The sequence below is a fragment of the Lutra lutra genome, chromosome 7, assembly GCF_902655055.1.
Source record: "Lutra lutra chromosome 7, mLutLut1.2, whole genome shotgun sequence".
NCBI lineage: Eukaryota > Metazoa > Chordata > Mammalia > Carnivora > Mustelidae > Lutra > Lutra lutra.
The window spans coordinates 21574628-21599592 of record NC_062284.1 but is presented as its reverse complement, the minus strand read 5'-3'; the positions used below and the strand labels follow the sequence as shown (position 1 = coordinate 21599592).

The following is a 24965-nucleotide window of genomic DNA, read 5'->3' as shown; positions in this document are numbered from 1 at the left end:
TCCTGGAACTGGAATGTCACTTTGTTAAACTATTTTATTTCATCCTTTCAGGCTGCCTGTGTTCAAGGGCAGCCATATCATTGTAAACCATGCTCTGTTGTTCTGACACTGAAGATTTCCCTTCTGACCAGTGCTCTGCAGCAAGTATGGTGGTCAAGTGTCCTCCTCCTTGGAGGACTTTTTTCATCTTCAAGGTTTCTCATTTTAAGCCCTATTTCTTCATGTTGATTAAATCATGGAAGTAAACAGAGGATTTTACAGGAATAACTACACATTCTTCATGTTTTTGTTTCTCTTATTTGGTGTTTACAAGGCCACAGCCAGAATAGCCCACTGTTACCAAAACAGGCGTGGCTGGCTGTACAGTCCAAGAAGTAAGCCCAGTGATTTTCTCTAGTGTTAGCTCCCAGAACAGGTAAGTATCTTGAGGCCCTAAACCACAAACTGGGGAGGGTCCTCCTTTCTTTGTTACTGCCCAGGTGTTAGTCTTGTCCTCTCATTTCTCCCTCTAGTGACCCCCTTGCCTGAGGACTTGCTCTTACCTCTCTGCACCACCATTCATTGTGGGTGGCCAATCCACAGACACCAAACACGATAGCAGGGGGACAGGCCTGCCTCCTGATGTAGTGGGAATCTGCTTCTCTAAGAACCAGATCCCGCTTTTCAGGGATATATATTCCCATGACAGAGCAACTTAATCAAATTCAAGTCTTGGCATCTCATTTGCAGAAACTGGTTTTTCAAGATGTGTACCTGGGACACTCATTCAGTTGTGGACTTAGGTTTGTGATCATTCAGCTAATTTGGTTGTAACCTTATTAGGAAAAAAAAGAAAAACTTTTCTGTAATGAATAGCAAAAGGATTTAAATGCTTTAATGCCTTTTTGTTTGTTTGTTGTTTTTTTTTTAAAGATTTTATTTATTTATCTGACAGACAGAGATCACAGGTAGGCAGAGAGGCAAGCAGAGAGAGAGGAGGAAGCAGGCTCCCTGCTGAGCAGAGAGCCCAATGCAGGGCTCGATCCCAGGACCCTGTTATCATGACCTGAGCCGAAGGCAGAGGCTTTAACCCACTGAGCCACCCAGGCGCCCTTGTTTGTTTGTTTTAACGTCTATGTTTTTCTGATCACAAAAGTGGTATATGACTATATTAGGGAAAATTCAGAAAACATATCAAAGACCAAAGGTGATATCATTTACCTATAATCCTGTCACTCAAAAGCTTATGACAGATAACATTTCATTCCTTGTTTTTATTATAAGTGAAAATGTATTCATGTATCAGTCCATACTCTCTCCTTTAGCCTCTGTCTCCCTTCCTTCCCTTCTCTCTCTCCCCATCCTTCTCTCCTTCTCTCTATCTCCACCTCTGTGTCTCTCTCTTTCCCTCTCTCCCCTTGCTCTTTCTCCCTTTGTCTCCCCCTTCCCTTCACTCTCTCTCTTATGAATGTCTTTCTACAAAACCCCATTATACTGCTGCATTCTACTTAGATTCAGACAGATCTTCTCCCATAATCACAAAAAAGGATCAAAGTATAGTTTCCATCCCACTGGTGCTTTTACTTACTCCCTTATCTTCTTGACATTCCTCTCTACCTGGTTCTTTGGCCCAGAAAGAGTACAGGATGCCTTTATCTCCCAGCGTCCCTCCCCCAACTTTCTCTCTGCCAGAGTCACTGCAAGTAATGGGCTTTCCACTCCTTCATCTTGAAGTCTTGGGGCCTCTCTGTCCCTGGCAGTAGTAAAGCTCTCTTTAGTGACTGAGGTATGTTTCCCTCAAAAGGCCTTGGAAAGCTCCACTATTGGAATTCAGACAATTATTTAATTGCATTCTCTGTCTCCAATAAGCCTGGATTTCAAGACAGAATTCTTACTAAGGAGTTAAGAAAATCCAGCATTGGGACTCAGAGCTGGGGGTGATTTCTTTGATTCTGAGTGTATGTCAGCCTTAAAGGGGAAAGCTGCAAAGAAAACATGATTTAAGGAAGAAAGGTGTAAACCTTCTCATTACAATATCACGTGGCTATATGGATATAGGGATATATGGCTATATCCCGTATGGATCATGTTCAGAATTTTGCTGTCACAAATAATGCTGGGCATGGCAGAGCCTATTCGATATAGCTTATTTATTTTTTCCTGTTCTAGAATTCTTAACTTCTGTTGGATAAGATCTTTGAAGTATGATTCAAAGGGCATGTGCATTTTGATGCTTAGTATGTGCTGGCACACTCTTTTCAATTTACACTTCCATCAGTAATGTGCGAAGTGCACATCTTCACCGCCAGTGGGTGTTAGAGATTCTTTTTAAGTTTTACAAATCTCATCAGAAAAAAGAAAAAAAAGGACTTTGTTTTGCTTTGCATTTCCTTCATTGTTTATGATGTGTGGTAGGTGGTGCATTCCCTCTCACCCTTATCAGCCGTCCTCTATGCCTCCTTTATAAGAATAGCTTTTGCAGAGGCACCTGCTGCCTTCAGCTCAAGTCGTGATCCTGAGGTCCTGGGATCGAGCCCCTCCGTGGGGAGCCTGCCTCTCCCTCTCCATCTGCCTTCCACTCTCCCTGCTTGTGCTCTCTCTCTCTGTCAAATAAATAAAAAAAAAAAACTAAAAAAAAAAAAAGAATGACTTTTGCTTACTGTCCTCTGTTGTTCTCTATCATCTGTGTAAGGTTTTTGTACATTAGGAACTCTGATTATTTTCCAACTAATAATTCTTCCCAATCTCTTTTCTACTTTGTACACATTTTATTTGTATTTTGCTGTAGGAATGCATACCAAGAGCAAGAATCATGCAAAATATGAATTTTTAATTAACGGACTTTAATAAGAGATATACTATGCTGATGGGTAGGGAAGCTAAATTTGAAGACATCAATACTTTTGAAATTAATATATAAATGTAATGTACAGCTTAGAGCAGTACCCTAGATTTTTGTTTTTAGTGAGGCCCAAATTTACGAATATTAGCAAGAAATACTTGAAAAAGAATAGCAAGATGGACTTATGTCATATACTAAAAATATCAGTGCGTCTGGGTGGCTCAGTTGGTTAAGCAGCTGCTTTCAGCTCAGGTTATGATCCCAGGGTCCTAGGATCCAGCCCCACATCAGGCTCCTTGCCCAGCAGGGAGCCTGCTTCTCCCCTGCCTGCCTGCCATTCCCCCTGCTTATGCTTGCTCTCTGTCTCTCTCTCTCCCTCGCTCTCTGTGTCAAATACATAAATAAAATCTTAAAAAAAAAAAAAAGTTAAAAGTATCACATAGTATACCAGACAAAAGGACGAAGCATTGGTACCACAATGAAAAAATAAAAATAAAAATCACTGAAGGTGAGTAGGAATTATAAAAGCAGATTGAAGTATAAATGTATTATAACTCAACAGGAAAATATGTCATATTTAATAAATATTGTCTTAATCGATGATGTTAGAAGAAAATAGAATTGGATGCCAACAATATGCCATGTAGATGAGTAAATTCCAGATGAATTTTAAATCTTAATATAGGGTAAGAAGTCAGTTTATAAAAATATTAGCGAAAGTTTAAAAGACTGCCCCAGGAGGTCTTCTTAAGTCAGGCAGGAATCCCAGAATGATAAATCAATTGGCTGATTTGGTGTATGATAATATGTTGCCATAATTTCTTTTGGGTTTTTTTGTATATGCATTTTTTTTTTACATTTTTAGGTTGATGATATGTGGTTTTCTTTTGATTTTTTTAGTCACTAAGTATTTCCCCATGGCATTTAAAATTTCAGAAATGTAATTCACTGTCTTTATATGTTCTACTTTATGCATATGCTGTCATTTATTTAGAACTTACCATTTTTAAACAGAAATCACAATTCTTTGGAATAATATTTCAGAAGTAGAAGGCACATTCCGTAGTGTCTTGAATAAAAATTTGACATGCGAGGTGCACGGCTGTCCCACAGCACGGTGCTTTGGTCCTAACTCAGGATGAGGCAGTTGGGTGCCATATGGCAAACCAGACCTCATGCTCTCACATGTAATCTAGTTAGCTAACAATAAATAAATAACAATAAATTGTTAGCATCATTTAGTATAAATCGGGAAGAAAATTAATAGGTCATTTCCCCACACCATATATATAGATAATTAGAAGATGAAGTAGAGTATTCCAAGAACTGGGTGCTGATTACAGATGTGTTGCAAAATTAATGGGTAAAATCAACAATATATCCAGGAGATTTCTCTCTGATAATACCCCAAAGAATTTTCATGAACACTTTTTGTCACTTTTTTTTGAGATATAACTGATATGTAACATTATATTAGTTTTAGGTGTACAACATGATGATTTGATATATACAGAGTCAAAGAAATCATTAGTTAACATCTCTTGCCTTACGTAGTTACACATTTTTTTTCCTGTGGCGAGAACTTTTAAGATCTACCTTCTTATAGGAGGTTTCAAATATACAATACAATGTTTTTATCTGTAGTCATCATGCTGTATGTTAGATCCCCAGAACTTATCTTATAACTGGAAGTTTGTACCCTTTGACCCCCTTCACCCTTCTTGTCCACCACCCTCTCCCACCTCTGGCAATGATTCATCTGCTCTGTTTTTTAATTAGTTCAATTATTCAATTATTTTTTTTTTAGATTGCACATAAAAACTTTTTAGGAGTTTTAAGAGTAAGGATAGAAATTTGATTCTCCAAATGATGGCTATAATGTCCATATAACATACTATGCCAGGACAGGTAACCATAAGAAAGGAGGACATCTGTAGGGAGAGGGTGGTTGGGTTATGGACGTTGGGAAAGGTATGTGCTACGGTGAGTGCTGTGAAGTGTGTAAGCCTAGTAATTCACAGACCTGTTCCCCTGGGGCTAATAATACATTATATGTTAATAAAAAATTTAATAAGTAAATAAATAGAAAGGAGGGCATCTGGTGAATTGTCTCAGTAAAGAGGAAGCATAATGTGATGGTTAAAAACACACACATCTGGGACACCTGGGTGGCTCAGTCAGTTAAGTGTCTGCCTTCAACTCAGGTCATGATCCCAGGGTCCTGGGATCAAGTCCCTCATTGGGAATCCCTGCTCAGCAGGAAGTCTGCATCTCCCTCTGCTCCTCCCCCTACTTATGCTCTTGCTCATTCTCTCTCTCTCTCAAATAAATAAAATCTTAAAACACACACACAACCATATTTTAATCAGAATATTTAGGTTCAAATCACTAAGCTTTCAGTTGCCTGTTGTTAATCTTGGATGGAGAAGTCAGTTCACTTCTGAGTCTGTTTTTTTTTTCCATTTATAAAATGAAGATATTGGATTTTAGATTATTTCTGAGACCCCTTCAAGCTGTAACACTGAACTTGTAAATTCATCATGACAGTCCTATAACAATGGGAAAGTGTAGCCTGGATTTCAGTTTAGTGAGATAGGATTCACCATTGTCAGTTACTATAAACAAAGAACACATTATCTCTTAGTCATTTAGTTAAGCCTAGAAATGGGTCTATAGCAGTTTGCTACAAGGCTCTGCCTTCCTTCCTGTCTAGCCATTTTAAAAGTGCTATAGGACAGGGATTGGCTAACCTACACAGGGAAGCAGGTAACTGGGAGCCAAAAAGAGTTAAGACGACTTCTGAAAGGTGGGAACTGTGGTGTGTCAAATCTAACAAGATGAAAATTAGTACTGATGAAATAGAATGGTGAGTTTAGATTAGAAGGTAAAAAAAAATCAAGAAAGGAAACAAACAAACAAAAAAAAACCCCAGCTATTTAAGCAGAAGCAAAAGCTGTTGCTTACCTAGTAACTTCATATGAGTTTCTGAAGGTGCAGAAACTAGAATGGGACAAAATGGGTCTCAGTTAATCAAGGCGCTGAAATTTTCTGTCCTGTGGGCCAAATCATGTCCGAAGGGTTGTTCTCATTTCTTGGTCAGAGCAAAGAAGTCTAAGAAGGAAGTAATTTCCTTCTAGAAATCAGACACTAGACCTCTGATGAAAAGGGAAAGAATAACCACTGGGTGTTGAATTATCCATCATAAAAATCTGTTGGGCATATCTGTGTGGCTCTACTTCTGGTTTCTGTGTTCTTTTCCACTGATCTGCATGTTTAGTCCTCCACTAATGCCACAGTCTGATGACTGAAGCTCTGTGGTAAACCTTAATATTGGGTAGATGGATCTCTCCCTCTTGATTCTTTTTTTTTTAATCATTTTATTAAGAATTTTTTAAAAAGATTTTTATTTATTTGATAGAGAGAGACACAGCAAGAGAGGGAACACAAGCGGGGGGGTGGGAGAGGGAGAAGGAGGCTTCCCCCCGAGCAGGGCGCCCTATGCAGGGCTCGATCCCAGTACCCTGGGATCATGACCTGAGCCAAAGGCAGATGCTTAACGCTTGAGCCACCCAGGTGCCCCTCAAAATCATTTTAACTGTTCTTATTCCACTGCCACTGCCTTTCCATGTAAATGTATTACATTAATCTTGTCTGTATCTACAAAAAATTTTGCTGGGTTTTGACAGGAATTTTATTAAATCTGTTAATCAACCTGAGGAATTTTAGCACCATTAGTATTTTGACTCTTCCAAAACATGGACACATCATGTTTCTTCATTTATTTAAATCTTTTATTTCTTTCATCAGTGTTTTGTAATGGTCAGAATATGAGTCCCATCCATGTTTACTAAGATTTGCAACTAACTATTCATTTCCTTAATGAGTGATTATAAATGACAGTGTATTTTTAATTTCAATGTCTGCATGTTTATTGCTAACATAGTGTTAAACCTATACGTGGGTCTTTGTGTGTTTATCTTGTGACATATGACCTTGCTATGCTCATTTATTAGTACTAGAAGTTTTTGTAGATTCCTTGGGATTTTCTACATAGAATATCACATCCTCTGGAAATAGCAACATTTGTGCTTCCTTCCTTCCAACATGTATGTCATTTACTTCCTTCCCTTACCTTATTGCATCAGCTGAAACATTACATCAACATTAAATGAGAGTGATGAAAGCAGACATCATGTCTTGTTCCTGTTGTAGGAGGAAATCATTGAGTCTTTCACCTTAAGTATAATATTAGCTGTAGATTTCTATAGATGCTCTTTAAGCTGAGGAAGTTCCCTTCAATTCTTATTTTTCTGAGAAATTTTGTCTGGAAGGGGGGTTGAATTTTGTCAGTTTTTTTTATATATGTCAATTGATACTATCATGTGATTTTTCTTCTTAGTCTATTAATGTGGTGGATGATACTGATTGATTTTCAAATATTGAACCAGCCTTGCATCCTTAAAATAAACTCTGCTTGGTCATGGTATACGCTGAATTCTATTGGCTAATATTTATTAAGGATTTTGCATCTGTATTCCTGAGGAATATTTTAGATTGCCCACTTCTCCTAAGATCCTCACATAATATAAAAAGAACAAGAGAGCTCTCTGTGGTCTCTTTTATAATCTAACTAACCCCCTTCATGGGAGCTCCACCCTCATGACCGAAGCACCATCCAATGTCCCCTCATCCTAACACTATTACAATTGGAGGGTTTGAGTTTCAACGTGATTTTTTGAGGGGGGACAAAAATATTCAGCTTACTGCATTAACCTTGATCACTTGATTAAGGTTGTTTCTGTGAAATTTCTCTAATGCAAATTTACCATTTGTAATTAATAAATGTCTTGTGGGAGATACTTTGACACTGTGATGCAGATGCTCTTTTTCTCATCATACTTCTGAGTCTGAGGAGAGTCTTCAAGCCATCCTGTTACACCACTGCATGAAGTCAAGCAGGCCACCCAGTGATGGTGGCACCAAAAGAATGGACAGAGGAAACAGAAGTCCATTCTCTATCAGTGTCAGAATTGTGTGGTTTCCGGGGCTGGGGATAAGAGAGGAAGGGTGAGAGACCTGGAGAAAAAGGGAGGAAAAAAAGAGAAAGACTGACTCACAGAGAAAGACATGTAATGGACCCACTGAAATAAAGAGGGAGAAGTTGAGGGAGAATTTAATTTTTTTTTTTTGAGAATTTAATTTTTAAGTCTTGACTGACATGGTGAATAGGCAGCATTTCAAGGAAGATAGATCTTAAAGACTTTGAGGTACCATTGAGATGTTCAAGTGAACTGACCATCAGGGAGTTGTGGATCAAAGGGTAGAAAAGACAGTAAGACTAGAGAGAGAGAGAGAGTTCAGACTATCTGAACATAGGTGGTTATGAACATTTAATGAGCATGATGAGATATCTGAAGGGAAGAGCTGAGCCAAGATAGCGCTAGGAGAAAACCCATAGTTCATTGGGAAAAGGAATTAGTGAGACAAACTAAAGTGGTTGGGAGAGGAGTAATAATCAGATCATAAAGGAGGATGGTATCAAATATAAAGAATATTCCAAGACAGTAGTTGCGGTCCTCTGTGTTAACTAAGAGCTGAAAGGGCCATGTCTTGATGGTGACGTTTTTGACTATGATTTCAACTGAGTACTCAGGATGGGATCGAGATTTGGATAGAGGAAAGGGGAGTACATAGAATGGAATAAGTGATGAAGAAATCAATGGCCAACAATTCTTGTGAGCGGTTCAGCAAGGAACTCTGTTTGAAAACAGTGCAGAAGGAAAGATAGCTATAATGTCACCTACCCTAATAGTGGCAGCCAGATAGGGTTTTGTTGCTAAAGAAGATCCACAAGGCTTCAAATGACAATGCTTATGAATCTACAGTTTATTGCTGAGAAAGGATATGATATAGCCAAAAACAAAACAAAAAAACACAGAAATAAGGACCTACAGCATAGCCAAAGACTGCCTTATCAGCGAGAAGTTTGGAGAGGAGAAGGTCTACACAGGCTCCCCACAGTTGTCTTCCTTTTGCATGGGTATACCAGATGTACTTTCTCTGAACCACCAACCTATCCAAACTAGGGAGCCCAAAAGAAATTTCAGCTGGAACTTCTTATATATCCTCCTTGTCATGGAAGCACATTATCACTAAAAGACCAGCCCCCATATTGGAGCTTTCTCCCCTTCCCTACCCTACACACTCCACTCCTACAGTGAAACTACACATAAACCATCAGTCTCATGATCATCAATAAATGTTACTAACAAACTAGCACAGCCTACCCTGAAACTCATTTTGGGTCCATGAGTAAAAGACAACAATATTAGTCACATTTTATACTTTGAGTACATCTCTTACTTCAGCAAAGCAGCTCAGGCTAATTCCAGGCCTCTTCAAATTAACCCTCATAGCCCATCCTTATCCTATGTTATTTCATTAAACTCTTAGTTTAGCCTATTTAGTAGATACTGTCACTCCTAGAGACTATGATACTCAAAAGGGTAAGTTGCCAAGCTGACAGAGGTAGGAAGGAAGAGAAGAGAGTTGAATATATGGGACAAGAGGTCAAGCAAAAGATGCTTTTTCAAGAAGAGGACTCCTGAGCATGTTTGAAACAACCTGGGAGAAAAAAATAGGAAGAGCTTACAGGAATACGGGAGTGAAGGGATAATTGCAGAAGGTTGGTCTTTTGGGAAACAAGAAAGAATGAGCTCCTGAGGCTGCATGCAAAGAAAGAGAGGTGGGGGTTGTTGGGAGAGGACATTCCCAGGCTCTCTGTAGCCTCCAGCTCAGTGGTTCTGCACTTGGAGGGCTTGTGAAAAACCCAGATTGCTGGCCAGCATGCCCTGGGTTTTTGATTCAGCAAGTCTGGGAGGAGCTAGAAAACTTGCATTTCTTTTCTTTTTTTTTAAATATTTTATTTATTTGTTTGTCAGAGAGAGAGAGGGAGAGAGCACAAGCGATGGGAGCAGCAGCCAGAGGAAGAAGCAGGCTCCCTGTTGAGCAGGGAGCCCCACACAGGGCTCAATCCCAGGACCCTGGGATCATGACCTGAGCCGAAGGCAGAGGCTTTAACCAACTGAGCCACATAGGCGTCCCAGAGAATTTTTATTTCTAACAGGTCTCTGGATGGTGCTGATGCTACAGTCCAGACACTCCACTACAGAACCGCTGCTCAATGCAGGGGTGGTTGGGTCATCTGGAAGCAGCGGAACTGGGTGTGGTAGGATGGGGGCCTGGAGAAGGGGCCTCTCTGGCATGGTCACCATGGGGAACCCGGTCACCTGGTCTGCCTGTCTTTTCACAGAAGCATCAACAGGTCACAATACTAGGGAAACAACCACAATTAAAGGTGCCAAAGGTTGGGGCGCCTGGGTGGCTCAGTGGGTTAAGCCTCTGCCTTCCGCTCAGGTCATGGTCTCAGGGTCGTGGGATCGAGCCCCACATCGGGCTCTCTGCTCAGCAGAGAGCCTGCTTCCCTTCCTCTCTCTCTCTGCCTGCCTCTCTGCCTACTTGTGATCTCTGTCTGTCAAATAACTAAGTAAAATCTTTAAAAAAAAAAAAAAAGGTGCCAAAGGTTGATAAATGCCAGAGTAGTAGAGTGAAGCATGTTTGAGCTACTTAGCTCTGATGGGGAAATTTCCCAGTTTAACAACAGCAAAAAAACAAAAATGAAAACAACAACAAAACAAACAAAAAACGGAGACTAGCAGACTATTTTCTTGCTAATATGAAATAAAAAATGTCATCTTGAATAAGAGGTGAAATTGTCATAGCATAATTTCAACCATTTCAAAATAGAAAATATCCCCAGAGGAGGAGGGAGGGCTTAGGAAAGAACGTCGGGCTGCTGTTGTGGGAAAAGCAGGTAAAGCTTGTTTCTTGAGGAGCGGTAACAGGACTCTGGGCTTGGCTATCGAGGAGGACGTTTCAGGTGGGCAGAGTACCTTTGGAGCTCCAGGAAACAAGGGGAGTAAGGTGCCATGGCCTTCACGAAGGGAGGAGAAGGAGTATCATTAGCATCTCTGCACCTCCAGAAGTGGCGTAGTAATGTTAAAGCAGGAGCTTTGATTTTGCTATTCAGCTTCAGGTGACTTACTGCAGTATGACCTTGGGCAGGTTTCTCACGTCCTCTGGCCACAGGAGAGGTGGCATTTAAAGAGGGCATGCTTGCCCCTCGAGTGTGGATTTGTGGTAAAATGTAAGGAAGAGGCATATGGAATGTAGCTAGCACATTGGAGACACTCAAAAGTTCTTTTCTGCTTCAAGGTCACACAGAAAACTCTTCACCTTCCAGCAGCTGTAGCTCTGATTCTTCTCAAAACCTTTTCGACAATTGCTTCCAGAGCCTGAAAACCAGCGACCGTGGGCCTTGGTGGCCACTTGGAGGTGCAGCCAGGTCCTGCAGGACCCTCCCTGCGGTGGCTGACTTCGCTGGGGCAGTGCCGGGCCCCAGAACAGCCTTGAGATGGCATTGAGTCGGGTCAGGTCTGCTTCCAGACTGCTGTGCTGCTGGCCATTCTGTCCCCAGATCACCGTCACAGCCTTCTTCACATCTCAGCCACCTGAGCTACCCAGGTCCACCTGCCTAAGTGCCGGGCTCTGACTTGGGTGGAGGACAATGCTGTGATGTTGCTCCTGCCCACTGAGGGCCGGCATCCTGCTTATGAGTGGACAGCCCTGTCCATGCATGCCCGGACTGTCCGCCTGCACCTCCCAGGCTCACCTGACCCTGACCTGGTCTAGCCCACTGCTCACTTAGTGCCACTTAGAGCCTCATTGACCTTTATTTTTTTTTTTATTTGTATTTATTTATTTGACAGCAAGAGAGCAGAAGCAGAGGGAGCAGGAGGCAGAGGGAGAGGGAGAAGGAGAGTCTCCACTGAGTAGGAAGCCCAAGGCGGGGGCTCAATCCCAGGTCCCCGGGATCATGACCTGAACAAGGCAGACACTCAAATGACCAAGCCACCCAGTCGCCCCCTAATTTACCTTTAAACCTACAGGTAGAGAATACTAATATAGCCGGAGCTCAGCCCACCCAGTGAGGTTGTGACATGTTAGGAATATTGCACTTTCCTAAGTGCGCTGGGTGACGACCCCACAGTCTATTGCAGGATGTCCTTAGATACCATTAGGCACAGTGCCTTCCACTGAGGAGGGGAGGTGATTTTGAATTCTCTGGAGAGAAGTGCTTGCAGGCTGGGATTCTCTTACAGTGAGGGGTCTCAGCTTTAATTTGCACGGGGCTTGAGTAATGCATTGCTCACTTGACCTCTATCCAGAGAGAAGGCTGGAGGGGGAGAGGGAGATGGGAAGGCTGGCTGACCCAAACATCCAGTCCTGCTCCCAGACACAGGCACAGGGTAGGCAAGCAGGGCCTGAAGGGCTGGGATGACAGGGGCTGGTGTAGCTCTCCCAGCAGGTGGAGAAGCACTGCCCAGAAAGTAAGCTGGGCATCCCAGGGGAGGTGGCAGGAGGGACCCAAAGGTCAGGTGCTCGTGTCCCATGCAGCCAAGAAGGAAGCTGTGCATGAAAACAAAGATGTGTATTCAGTTTTGAGCTATTTCATACTGAGCACCTCCCTATGAGGGAGGTCCTATTATTATCCCCGTTTCAAGTGAGGCACGCAGGAGTCACGACACTCTCCTGAGGTCACAGAACTCACGAGCAGTTGTGTGAGGACCGGACCCGACAGTGTCCGGCTCAGCACCCACCCCAGTCTCCCCCATATCCCCCCTTAAGACCTGTGCCATCTGTTCCCTGTTCGGGCATCCCCTTCATCTCTCCCCACCCGACCCCAGTGGAAAGCCAGGGACACTGTGTGCCCCTACCACATCCCTGTGCTTGGCTCCTGCGAGCTCTCGAGTGCTGTGGAACAAAAAGAATCTTATGTTGGGGCGGGCGGGGGATTGACATTCACACATTTTTCCTTGGTAGGTCCTGTCCCACTCCTGGACCCAGGCCAGGGGAAGCCATTAGGGGCTGAAGGACTCACTTGTAGGTGACAAGGGGCAACAGCTAGGCCCCAGAGACCAGCAGAAGTGCATTGGCCTCTGTCTAGGATTGGTCTTTGAGGGCCACAGTATCCAGTTCCCCCGTGGCGGAACAGCCCTGCCTGTCCTGGAGCCTCGCACCTGCCCAATTCCAGTCAGCTCTAAATGAGTCTTGGAGTTAAAGGTCTGGTTGGTTCTGCCCAGACCCAGATCACGTTGGTTAGATTCCAACCTGCTGCCCCGAGGACTTCTCTCATCCAGTTTTAACCTGCCTGCCTTTAAAGGTCTCATGATGTCCTTGAGGGCAAAGAGGGATCCCCCTCCCCTCTCCCATGCTGCAAGCTTGTTTGTTTCCTTCTGCTGATAAAGCATTGGTAGATTGCCGCCTTCAAAAATAAAACACTGCCACAGGGATGGCTAACCTGGAAGGGCCGGAACAGAGTGAGCGAAGGGGCCAGGAGTCACAGCTGGGCACCTTGCTGTGCTGTCCTGGTTAGGCGGACTCCCCTGTTCCGGGAGTTGTACCAGTGGGCGCCGCAGTGACTCAGGGAGGCGGGGCTGCGGAACAGCCCCCGGGTCTGTTTTCCTGGCAGCTGCACCAGTTGCTGGCTCTGACGGCCAATCTGGGGGGAGAAGAGTGGCCTCCACTGGGTTGAGACCCTTGTCAAGGAGGCTGACCACTCTCGTTAGAAGTCGGGGACTTTGTCATTACCGTGTACGGAACATCGTCTGCACCCTGGAGATTTTGTGTCACGATAACACTCAGGCCCTGCTGGCCGATGGAGTTAGAAAAGCAAGACTTCTGCCTGTGACAAAAGTAGAGGACATTTCAAGGTAATAAATAGTGAAATGTGAAGTTGGGAGGTTCCCCCGGGATGTGCCTTACAGTGTTAGAGGAAAGGGAAGTTGTTGAGGGCACCTGGATCCCTGCCGGCCTCGTGAGCCTGCTGGGATGGGAGCAGGGGGTAGCAGTAGTTTTAAAGAGTGGAGGGAATTTATTTCAGATTCTACAGAGAAGAGTGCTTGTGGGTTGTCATGATGTCTTCTGCCCCAACGGAACCCACTGGAAAAACAGTTGGGGGTACTAGAGGGAATTCTGGATGCTGAGCAGGCCCTCCCGCTTCCGGGTGCTGTCCCATGGTTGGCCCCTCTGGCTGTAGGAAGACTCTGGTCCCAGCCTGCATGGGACATCCAGTCTAGGGACATTCACTGAATCACATATGAGTACATAGATAAACAGGGTAATTGCAGATTGTCCACAGAAAATAAATATGAGTGGTTGACAATAAAGGTTGGGGAACATCCCCAAATGATGGTCAGAAGCAAGAAGGAGCTTCCACGGGAAGCAGTCAGGGCAAAGGGAAGAGAGAAGTCCAGTCTGAAATCCTGGTGTCACCTTGACCCACCACTGGGCCTCTGGGTCCAGGTGAAGGTAAAATTCAAAGCAAGAAGAAGCCAAAAAGAAAGGGACCATCCATCTTCAAACTGAGGGATGGGGCCAGCTATGGGGTCGGGAAGCCTAGGAGGGCAGTAACACCTTCTTTCTCTTGGGAAACATAAACATCATCTTTGAAGTGACAATTCCCCAGACAAGGAGTAAGTGGATGTTTGGCCCCATGACCCATGACAGAGACCCTCTCACAGAGCAACAAGACTTCCTTCCTTTTTATCTCTTCTTGCTGTGGTCGCTGTCAAGAGTTACCACCTGGCTCCAGGCCCTCCAAGGTGGCCAGGACACCAGACACCTACCCCTTCCAGGCAACAGAGGCCACTGCCTCCTGAATCACCCATCACCTCCTTGGGTCCCATGCTCCACCTGGCCGGCAGACACGCCTCAGGCCAACAGCAGGAGGCTTGGACCCACCCTTCAGAGCCACCCTGGCTAGCTCTTCTTTGAGCTTTCCTCTTCTGGAGCTGTCCAATGGACTCTCCTGGTGGGCACGCGGCTCCCACACGTGGATGGCACAGCAGACACAGCGTGTGCAGGTAAATGATGGGTTGCAGGCCCGTGAATGAGCAGAGCCAGGCAAGGCCATAGGGTGAGAGAGAGAAGCCTGTGGACGCCCTCAGTGGGGGGACAAGATGGTGTGTCCCCCCAGAGCCCCTTTCCTCAGCTGTATTTGTGAGATTACCTGAGACTCACAACCATTGGTCCAGGGAGAGACACAGAATAAGCCCTTGACCAGCACTGGTTCCATCTCCCACTTCTCTTGGGAATTCTGTAGGACTTGAGTTCTAGGCCGAGTGTCTCTTTCTCTCTGGCCTCTGAGGCAGATCGCACAAAGCACCGTGGCTTCCCCAGACACGGAGTCGTGATGATTTCCTGTTTGTCTCCTGTTTGGGGCCACAGGATACACAAGGGCAAAAACCAGCCTGCTTTATTTCTGTCCCACCGCCTGCAGCTCCTGGTAAAGTAGGTGCCATCAAAGGCTTGCTGGTTGAATGAGCAACAAAGATTTCTTAAGAGAAATGGGACTCGAAGGGACCCTGGCTGGCAAAGGGGCAGGAGCATTCAGATAAGTAGGGGAAGGGGAACCAGATGAAAGAATACAAAAATATCTAGGTGGTCGTTGGAGGCAAGAGAAGGAGCAGGAAGGCCAGGGCCTGGGTAGTCCGGAGAGAGCCCCTGTGCATGATGAGACATTCACACACCTCCCTGGGTCCACCCTGGAGTCTCTCCAGCAGCCCTGGGCACCTCCAGCCTTGGCTCCCCTGCTGGATGATTGCTACCTTCTTTGCTCCTGCTGTTTACTTAGCAGCCAAATCTGGGACATAGTGGGCTTTATCTTTAGCCCCCTATGTGCCTGCATTTTTTACCTTAGAATAATATCCCCTTACAGTTGTGAGCCCCTTCAGGTCCCTAGAGCATTTTCAGAGTCCTGTCTCCAACAGTCTTCACCAGGAGGCTTAGAACCGTCTGAGCCCCATGCTTGAAATGCCTTCCCAGGACGGTATGCGGGCAGGGAGCTTGGAGGGTATCAATCTCAGGTCATCCCAGAGGCTTTTCCAGTGGACTCTGCAACAGAGTAGAGGTAGGGGCAAGGGAAAGAGAATCCAACAGAGCAGCATCTTTCTGCTTTCACGTGGGAGTTATTCTAGGCTCTCACCTAGAAGCTTCCAAACATGTGGTGTGTCCTTGGTTTCCAAGGACACTCCCAGGCGCTCTGTCTGCAGTCAGGGGGTGTCATAGAAAGGACTGCCAGCCTTATGATGATGGCGTCTGCTGTCTAGCCACATTCCAACGTTCGGAAACCAAGACACAGAACTAAAATGGCTATTTTATTTAAAAAATTATTTTTCTCCCAGGAGTTCCCACAAAGCATTGGTCCTTCCCTTTGTTTTGGCTGATAGCCTTTCTCCTCTCTTCATTGTGTTTCTGATCTGCATTGTTCTTCAATTGCTAGAAATTTTCTTGCATTTCCCTCTAGAGGAACTTGCATTTTGAAAAGCACTTCAGCCTACCCGAACTTTACACCTTTATTCTGGACATATTTTTTGCTTACAATAACTTACAGTACAAAAAGAAAATCTCCCTTTTATTTACAGAAGTTGTCACACTTTTCCTGAATGTAAACTTCCTGAAAATTTAGCCGGGACCTGCTGCAAGTTTTGATTCTGTTAGAGAACCAGAAACAAAAATGCATACCCCAGGCCTGAGGCCGCTGTGTTTTGGTTTTTGTTTGTTTGTTTGTTTGTTTTTTGTGACTTCTTGAGTGACAGACTAATTGGTGATCAGTATGTGAATTAAAACTCATTTCCTAGAAAAAAAATTTCTCTTAAAGCTCTCAGGAAGACCAAGAAATAAAGCTACCCCTTATATGCCTAAAACCAACACATTTGGCTATTGCAAATAATTTTGTAAATATCTGCTTCAGCCCCTGCTTTCAGTTCACATAGGCATATATCCAGAAGTGGAATTATGTGGTAATTCAATGTTTAATTTTTTGAGGAACTACTATATTGTTTTCCTTTGAAGCCTTTTTACATTCCCACCAGCAATGCACAGGGTTCCAATTCTTGTATATTCCCACCAGCACTTGTGATTTTTAACTTTTTTATAATAGCCGTTTTTAACGTGTGTGAAGGGCTATCCCATTGTGGTTTTGGTTTGCATTTCTCCAATGATTAGTGATGTGGAACATCATTCCATGTACTTATTAGCCGTTAGGAGAAATGGCTATTCAGGTCCTTTGCCCAATTTTGAATTGGGATGTTTGGGTTTTATGCTGAATTGTAGGAGCTCTTTATATATTCTGGATATTAATCCCTTATCAGATAGATATATGATTTGTAAATACTTCTTCCCATTTTGTGAGTTGCCTTTTTCTGTTGATGGTATCTTTTGATGCACAGGACATTTTAACTTTGATGAAGTCCAACTATTTTATCACTTGAGCTTTGATCCCCCAAAAATCAAATGAATCCAACATTATGAAGTTTTTCTCCTAATTTTCTTCTAAGAGTTTTATAGTTTTAGCCCTTACTTGTAGGTCTTTGGTCCATTTCAAGTTAATTTTTATATATGGTGTTAGGTAAGAATCCACCTTCATTCTTTTTCATGTGAATATCCAGTTTCCCAACACCATTTGTTGAAAACATTGTAGTTTCCTCATTGAATAGTCTTGACACTCATGTTCAAAATTATTTGCCCATAGATGTGAGGGTTTATTTCTGGATTCTCCATTCTATCCCAGATAGAATCCTCATATGTCTGTCTTTACATGCATACCACACTGTTCCTGTGGCTTTGCAGTAAGTTTTGAAATCAGGAACTATTTCACCTTCAACTTTGCTCCTCTTTATCAAGATGGTTTGCCTATGGAGTCTCACTCTTTTGTATTCAGTCTCTTCCCATTTCTATTTAGGAATTCAGAAAATGTATTATCCATGAAACCATTTTGAAAGAGCTACTCGAAAACTCCCTGTAGTAATATAAAAAAATTAATTAAATAAAGGAGAAACAAGATATGTAAATTATCTATGACTAATTAACAAACAGTGAAACATAATCATGTATTGTAATTATTAACAGTGTAGCCATGAAGCTTAAGGTGATTGTTAAGAAATGATCCCTAAGAAACTAGAAGCATGAAAATTAAAAGCAGTTCAGAGTATTTTAAATGATTTTAACAAAATATACCAGATAGCAAAGGAAGGAAAGGAAATTACATTGAACTAATGGTCTTATCCTGTGTGGAGATTAGAAGTTGTATCTATTCATCAATTCTCAGGATTAAAAAAAAAAAAAAGATTAATATACCTGTGTGTGTAACAAATTTAAGACAAACACTAGAAGGAAAGATAAGATATATAACTTCTAGAAAATGAAAAATAAGACCAATCAAGTCAACTGAAGACAGTAAAGAAAATAACACCATAAAATTTGAGAGATAGGAAGTACTAAAACAGATGTTGGGGAAAGGTCCAAATATATCAGTCATTTTCCTCTCCTTCTCTTAATGCTACTCAAAAATAAAAATGGAACAGGTTAAATTCCCCAATTAAAGGACAGATACTGGAATGAAGAATTGAAATTGAGTAAAAAAAAAAAATGGCCTAAAGAGGTTAAAAAAATACAATGGCATAGGCAAAACTATTACAAGCAGTATTATAAAAAGAACAAGGAGCAACAAGACAAGTAGCAGAGTGGAATTCAAGGTGGGAAGGTAAACACAAGACCAAAATATATTTAGTAAGAGGTAAAAACCACCAAAAAGAGGGAGTGCATTGCATTAGCTTTGAAATGTTGAAAGTAAAGCAGTTATGCTTATGAAGACGTGGTATTTCTCTAACTGGGTGGGAGATATCAAAGGGGAAGCCAGCCAGGGATCTGGAGCCCCAGGGTACTTAGAACTACGGGGACAGGACCTACCATCCCAGGCCTCTGGGCACACCATAGACATTCCATAGACACAGGCAGGATCCCCAGACTTCACCCACAGCCTATGTGTGATCATAGAGGAAGGAGGGGCTCCTGTACCCCATGGTGTAGTCTATGTTAGGGTGCACAGTTGTGACCCAATTCCCTCCCCTCACCTGTGAAGTCACAGGCCTCCTAGCTTAAGAGCATCTTAGAGCTCTGATAACTCCACATGGTATATAAGTGAGTGGATCTCAGGAGTCAAGATGCTACAGAGCAAGTTGCACCCACCTGGCTGGAGGTGTGGTCCACAGGGACCCTCTCCATTCACAATGCTCTTCATGACCCCCCTGCCCTCCATATGGAGCACAGTGCACCCTGCCAGGACCGAGGTGCGGTCATCACCATGACCACCTAGATGCCCCCACGGTCCAGGCAGGGGTCACTAACAGCTTCCTGACTTCGAGATTCCTCATAGACCACACCACCTGAGTGTCCCATGGAATGTCAGAAATGAGGCTTTGTTTGTGAGTCCCTCTGGGAAGCACTGCGCTCCTCTCCTGGAACATCAGCATAGCATGCGAGCTCCTCGTGTGTTCTCACCCACAGTCACTTCTCACAGTCACCCACTGGGGAGACCTTTCCCATTTATCCTGACCTCCCTCCAGATGCCCGCGCTTATTTCAAAACTTAAAGAGTGGGAAGGTGAGTTAAGAAGGGGGACACAGGGATGCAGGTTTCACTATCAAGACCGTTTCAAGTTCATACTGAATATTTAAAATGATGTTTAAATTTGAAATTATATTTAATTTTTAAAATATAAAAAATATATATTCTTAAAACTTATATTTTAAATTCTCACTTTTAGTGAAATGTGAACATTCTTTTTTTATTCTTGTGTTTTTTCCAGAGTTCTCAGGGGCTGCAGTCTCACACCATCCACTGGGGCAACAATGGGCCATTTCCAGCAGGGACGGTACGCCGTTGCCCTGGATGCCTGACGGCCACCCGCCTCCAGAGAATCACAGTGTCTGAAAAGTAAGTCTCATGTTTGTGGGTCCCAAGCGACTGTGCTGGAGGGGCATGTGCAGTCAACGCCTCTAGCAACAGACCTTGTACTGGTCCTTGGAGCAAATTGCCTGGAAATCAGATCTAAAGCCAAGGATGGGGTTATTTATTCCCTGAAATCCATTGAGAACGAGTTATGAAATGAGATTCGTATTGCACTAGAATTTGCATTTAGAATGATAAACATTATTCTCAAAAAAAAAAATGACTGTAGTGAACAACAGAAAAGTAATTTGATTTACACTAGCACTAGTACAAAATTTATGAAGTAATTCTGTTGCCCTCTGTTGCTATCATGATTGATTTGTAAAGTATTATAAGACTAATCTAAACAACAGTAGTCTTATCACTTTCACATACTTTCCTTTTTAATGTTTCCTCTTAGTTCTTATCCCAAAATGCAGTTTTTATCTAGTTGATTAATAGCATAGTAGTTCTTTTGCCTTATGACTCTTTGAACAAACATTTTATTTTTGGTCTGCTTTTCATTTTTTTTTAAGATTTTATTTATTTATTTGACAGATCACAAGTAGGCAGAGAGGGGTGTGGGGGGTAAGCAGGCTCCCTGCTGAGCAGAGAGCCTGATGCGGGGCTCAATCCCAGGACCCCGGGATCATGACCTGAGCCAAAGGCAGAGGCTTTAACCCACTGAGCCACCCAGGTGCCCCTGATTTTCATTTTGATAAATTTTATATCTATTAAAAAATGGAAAGTGGATGCTCATATATTCTTCACTCAGATTTACCAGTTGTTTACCCACAAAGACAAATGCACACACACACACACACACACACACACACGGAATATGTACTCATGTGTGGTATGTATGTGTGTTCAGTGTTTCTCTCTGAATCATTTAAAGTAAGTTGCCAACACATGACATACTTTGGGAAATATCTCCTCCATCCATAGGCTTTCTTCTTCAAAACCGTAGCACCATTATCACTGGGGAATTTAACATCAATAAAGTCATCTTCTCCAACATACAGTTCTTATTCAAATGCCTCTGGTTGTCCCCAGAATATTCTTCATAGCTGTTTTCCCTACGCAGCATTTGGCTAAGCATCATGTCCTGAATTTGGTTCTGTCTCTTTACATCTCAAGCAGAACAGCGCTTTTACTTTTCTCTCTTGTGATTTTGACATTTTGGAAGAACCTAAGCCATTTGTTTCCAGGAGAGTCTGGATTTGTCTGGCTGTTTCTTTGTGCTTAGGTTCAGCACACATTTCGTGTGTTTGCTCGACATCCATGGGTCCAGCATGTCACTGGGACCTGGTGTTGGTAAGGACTAGTTTGTTCACGTGGCTCATGTGGTTTCTGCCAGAGCTCTCCTTTATAAATTACTATTATTTCATTCCTTATAATTAGTAATCGGTGGGGTAAACTTTGAGACCATGTGAATATTCTCTTGTTTAGCTCATTTTTCATCCATTATAGAATCCACTGAAGGTCGTATTATGATTTTTAATTCATCAGTTCACCAGCACCATTGTCTTCCTTCCCTGTCCAACGGTTTTGTTATTTTTTTTCATTTTTCCATGGTTGTGAGCTGCCACACAAGGGAGTATCTCGAAGCAGTCAAGAGAAGGGCTCTGAAATTAGACCGTCTGGATGCGTGTCTAGTAGGCGCCCTGTCTCCGACACACACTCGCTGGGTGACCTTGAGCAAATGTTGCATCTCATAAACCCTCAGTGACCTTAGGATTAAAATTAGGAGGCAACGAGTGACCACAGCATGCGTGTCTGGTAGGGATGGAGCCCATGGTGGGCCTCACTAACTATTGGCTAATAATTATCACAGTGGCAGAGGATGGGCTGCGTGCCTCCTGATGCTGCTTCACTCCCAGCATCTTCTGTAATCTCCGGCTGAATAAGACTTTTGGCAAAAAAGACGCTGATAAGACTGAGTGACGGGGCGGAGGTCCCCCAGGATGTGACTGGTCATATTTTTAAGTCCCTAAAGTTAGAAGGTGGCCTTGAGAAGCAACACCGTCACGACAGGAAGCACATGTCAGCGAATGGTGTCCAAATGGCGTCTGCTCTGCCATGCTGGTTACTTCTAGCACGCCTCCTTGGTTGGCTTCTGCCCCTGGCTAGGCCTGGATCCCCCTAGTCTGCTGGCTGTTTTGCCTTTGGGTCACTAGCAACTGATTGAAGGTGATTAGGATTCTTTCTGTTTAGATCCGGTCACCATGGCTTTATTTGAGCTCCATTGCCTTGGAACCTTCTTTGAGAACCTTTGAAAATTCTACCAAGAAAATAGCTTGGGAATATACATGTTAGTTTTTGAGCTGCACATGGGCATGGATTAGGCTGAGTCTTTAAAAAAAAAAAAAATTGCCCTTGGAGAACATTTTTAGCTAGCGTATCTGAAAAATGCTTCCTCGGAAAATGTTACTTGCCTAGATTTTTTTCCCCACGACTTTGGGAACAGATGAGGGCTGGTTTTCATAAAGAGGGGCTGCTGGCAGCCCGCATCCTGTATCCAGAATGTTTCCTGGCTCATGGCTTGCTAGGCTGGGCTTGAGGGAGGGCCCTGCCCTGAGGTGTCATGTGTTCTCCTGCTTTCTGGGTGATGCCAACCCAGCCAGCCTCCGGTTAGCTGGGCAGAGAATGGGCCCTGCAGACCCAGAGGTAACAGCCCTGCATAGGCACCAACCCAAAGTCTCCCCCAAAGGCTCCCCACCTCCTCCTTCTATTTTCCACCCTTTCAGCTGTTTGCAGGCCGGGATCCTCTGCCTATCTCCATGTCCCCTTGACGGGCTCCTCGGGGAAGGGACGGTGGTGTGGGCACAACATAATAGTTTATAGGTTGACTGAAGTACAGTTGAAAATCAAATCTGCAGTTCTGCATGAACACAGAAGGATTCACTTAGGTGTCCTTTGACTATGTGGGTAGAAATATTAGGGCTGCCTTTTTTCTGTTCTTCAAGTGCTTTCTGTGAAGTTCTGTCCACTTGGAAACCTGAGTTATACTCTTAAATGAGTAGCATACTCCTAACCTGTGTGCTTGAGCCTGACGTGGAAACAGCTTGAAGCCAAGGAAAAAGGCCCCCTGTAGAGAGGCCCCTTCCCAGGACTTCAGGTCCTGAGGTCCTGGGTCTTAGCGGGGGGACCTCCTTGTTGGCCGTGGGTCAGTCCATGAGTCTCTGTCTTCATGCTCGCTTTATTTCCCTGTCTTTCCACCTCATGCCCACACACAGTGAGCTGTAACCTCCCCAGGATGGATGGAGTGTGGGTTCTAGAGCAGCCCCAAGACTAGGTGGCATACCCAGGCCATGAGAAGGCCTGAAGTCTGCCTGGGGAGCCAGGCTCTGCTCATTAGTATCAAATGTGGAGCCAAAGAGTGGGCGTGCTGGGAGAAACAGGTTTGTCCTTCCATCTGTGTGAAGCCCTAGCCATGGTCTCTCTGTTTCTGGGGTCTGGGATCTGGTGCTCACTCCCTGCTTCCTAGCTGGGTAGCCATACTCTCCCATTTGGCCAATGGAGAGAGCAGGTCTCCCAGGGCAGATTGGGGATGGTGTTTCCCTCGGTTCCAGGGACTGAGTGTTGAAGGGCACCTCCTTCTTCTACCCTCATTCTCCTATTGGTGCATCTAACAGCACTCAGCACTGGGGATTCCACAGTTTTCATGGCAGAAGGGAGCTGCATAGAGCAAACGCTAAAGCCCATGGGGCCCATATGGGGCTGTCCCCCAAAACGTCCTAAGGTTTTCTTTGAACTGCCGTAAATGGAAACACATTGACATCCCCACTTCCTCCTTGAGCAGAGGGAGCTGCAGATGGAGGAGGATGAACAGCCGTCTCAGCGTGGCACCACGGCTGCCATTCCTCTCCTGGGGGTGGAGCTAAGTAAGGTCTCCTGTCCCCTGGGGCTGCCAGGGATGCACTGATGTAGTTTCCATCCATAGAGCTCGAGCCCAACTACTGGCTACACCAAGGCCAGGCTGGGGGCTTAAGTGTGGATGAGCTCTGTAGATCTTAGCTTCCTCATCTCTGAAATGGGGATGGTGATGGTGGTGCCTTCCACCCAGGGCCCAGGTGAGGACTAAGCGAGTTCATTCGTGAGAAGTACCCAGAGCTGTGACACCTGGTAAGAATGCTAGAAATCATGGTTGTAAGTATGAGGGCCTAGGCCAGTGCATAGCTCATAGTGAGCACTGACTTTCAAGTCCCTGTCCAGTGACCTCCCACGCACTTTGACTCAGTTATTATGAACAACGGCATTGTGAAATAGCATAGTGCTGTTCTGGAGGTCACTTTGTGGTGAGCGGGGTTGTATCCCCTGGGTCAAGCCCTGAAAGGTATGCTTTATTATTTTTGTTCTGTTTTTCATGGTTTTCTTGTGTGCCCAGAATTAAAGCTCACTGTGCCCACCAAAAGCACTTGAGGCTCACTGAGAAGTGGGACTGGACTTGGACACGGTGTGTATCTTGGCCTGTGACACCGGCTGTATCTTACCTCCCAGCTGGGTGACAGGTCCAGTCCCACCTGAACTTCCTCCTGTGTCGTTGTTCCTTGGCCCTCAGATCCTCCCATGGCCTTTCCATCAAACCAGAGACTGTTCCCCAGGCCCAGGGTTACTCCAGCGACTGTGGGAGCTAGCTGCCTCTGCTTACGAGCCTTTCTCCTGACACTCCCAGATAGGTCTGCCTGTGACCCAGCGAGTCCCTCAGCTAGTCCTAACATCCTGTGCTTGTGGGTGCACACCTGAGTGCCCATCTAACATTGTGCATCATAAATTTAAGTAGGGACAAAGATGTAATTTCTAACATATTGTAAGTAGTGACATTTAAAACAACACAGGTATGTCACTTTTTTAGTAAGATTTTATTTATTTATTTGACAGAGAGAGATAACAAGCAAGCACAAGCAGGGGGAGTGGCAGAGGGAGAGGGAAAAGCAGGCTCCCTGCTGAGGAGGGAGTCCGACGTGGGGCTCGATCCCAGGACCTGGGATCACCACTTGAACCAAAGGCAGATGCTTAACCAACTGAACCACCCAGGCGCCCTGATATGTCACTTTTTTATTGAAGTATAGGTGACATATATTAGTTTCAAGTGTACAACATAATGATTCAGCAATTCTATACATTATACAGCGCTCACCATGATAAGTGTAATTACCGTCTCTCACCATATACTGTTACTATAATTAAGTATTATTGACTGTATTACCTATGCTGTACTTTTCATTCAGATCTATCGTTTTTTAAAAAT

The 24965-nt window shown here is 44.0% G+C and overlaps 1 protein-coding gene across 1 annotated transcript in view; it reads left to right on the top strand.

The window, feature by feature from the left end:
- Positions 1-24965, top strand: part of OTUD7A (OTU deubiquitinase 7A) — a 358018-nt gene that overhangs the window by 157385 nt on the left and 175668 nt on the right. Inside the window, exon 2 of the mRNA XM_047738332.1 lies at positions 19590-19717. The gene's annotated coding sequence lies outside the window, so the exon portion shown is untranslated. The remainder of the gene's footprint in view (positions 1-19589; positions 19718-24965) is intronic.